We start from the raw sequence: 2,256 nt of genomic DNA on the forward strand, positions 1-2,256 counted from the left end.
AAATTGTCGTGATCGGACTATAACTTTTCAATGCAATTAAAATAAACGAAAATACAATTCAATACTCAAAGTACACAAATTGATCTAATCTAATTAATTTACAGCAAAATAAAAAAGTATGTAAATGACGGGTAATGAAATCTCGATTATCACTTTATCATGCGAGAGTATAAAATGTTCGGTGACACCCGAACTTAGCCCTTCCTTACTTGGTTGCAACTACTGTTGGTAAATGTACGTGGACCAAAATCATTTCCATATTTGAAAACTGTGAATGGCCATCAATGCCAAACATATCGAGACGCATGTCAACTATTGGGTTTGCTGAAGAACGATTCTCATTGGGATTTAAGTTGTTTCATCAAATGCGTACCAAATATCATCACAACATTATCACAACACAACAACAAATTATCATCACAACATGTTTTCCTTCACATCCAATTCAGTTATGGAACAAATACAAAGACAACATTTGTGAAGATATCTTGCATCGCTTGCGCGTTCAAACAAATAATCCTGGCATCCAAATAACCGATGAAATCTACAATGATGGATTTATTCTGATTGAGCATCAATGCTTGACTATTGCAAACAAGCTACTGATTGAAGTAGGAATGATTGCGCCAAATCGATCGATGCACGATGCATTCAACCAAGTATTAAATCGAGAGCTGCAATACAATATTGATACATTGCAGGAATTCGTTCGAAATAATAAGCCGTTGCTGAATGAACAGCAAAAACAAGTGTACGAGACATTAATGCAAGCGGTGGACAATAATATCGGTGGTCTGTTCTGCCCGAACGCACTTGGAGGAACAGGGAAAACATTTGTCATTTCATTGATTTTGGCCACTATTCAATCAAGATGTGACATAGCTTTGGCGTTGGCATCATTTGGAATTGCGGCGACTCTTCTAGATGGCAGTCGTACTGCACATTGCTGGCGATTTGGGAGCATACAAATCCGTTGATTACATGACAAATCCCGATGATGTAGTAAATTATCCAACGGAGTTTTTGAGCTCCCTGCAGTTACCAGGACTTCCACCACATAACTGCAACTCAAAGTTGGAACAGTTATTATGAAATTGCGTAATTTGATTCCGACTGATCTTCCGTTTGACTTCAAACGATTGCAATTTCCAGTTCGCCAGTTTCAGTTTCACATGGGCAGTTATACGTTGCGTGTACACGAGTTCCAAAAAAAAAGAAATGTGGTTTACCAAAGAGCAGATCAATGAAACGGATAATTTGCGGACACGTATAACGCTTCGATTCAGTATTTACTTTAGATTCACTTTCATTTACTTTCAGATGTTCAACTAAATAACACTTCATTTTTGTAATCTAAATGAATTCATGACTATTGTGAAATGAAATATATTTTTTCCCTTTCAAATGTAAAACAAAAAGAAACAAAAAAATTTTCTTCATCTTTTGATCACCAAACGAAATGCTACATAAAACGAAGCTATCTAGTGGCCGGGTTTGCTAGTTACATATAATACTAATGTAACTCTATGTACAGTGCATTAAAAAAAGTATCCCCAAGGGGTTGAATATATAATGTAATAAATGTAAATATAACATGTAAATATAACATGGTTTAAATCCGTCTGCGCTGCAACTTTTTCTCAGCGTGTGCTTTCGAAAGTAGGGGCTTGATTACAGTACTGCCACCATGTTTAGTCCCTTTTTAAACATTTTTTTTTACTTCTCTTATATTGAAAAGTATTCTTCTGGGAATGACAGCTTTGTCCTCAGTTTTAGAAGTTCGTGATTTCTTCCTCTTCCTGGCATCTAAGTTTCCAAGTTTTTCATAATGCTTAAACCACCACAATAGTCCATCTGGTGCCTTTCAAACTGTTTCTTATACTAAACACTAATTTTACTTATTTCACGGCATAAACTAAAAAGCAGTTTACCGCGATTTGGAACTGTATAGACAATTTTTCTAAAGCGTTTCATTCGCAATACAAGCTAACTACCATTATTAAAATAATTCTGTAATTACCTCCTAAGAATTTTTTCTGAATTCCATCTTTTCTTTTCCTTGAAATTAAAATATTAATTAAGTAGAAACCGTGTTCAGTATAAAGAATATTGAAATATGGGTAATGTGATTTCACATATTACTACAATTCCACATATAACAAGTAAGGAAGGGCTAAGTTCGGGTGTCACCGAACATTTTATACTCTCGCATGATAAAGTGATAATCGAGATTTCAGACGTGGTTGTGAACCGATT

This window comes from Bactrocera latifrons, unplaced genomic scaffold, assembly GCF_001853355.1.
Source record: "Bactrocera latifrons isolate USDA-ARS-PBARC rearing strain unplaced genomic scaffold, ASM185335v1 scaffold_280, whole genome shotgun sequence".
NCBI lineage: Eukaryota > Metazoa > Arthropoda > Insecta > Diptera > Tephritidae > Bactrocera > Bactrocera latifrons.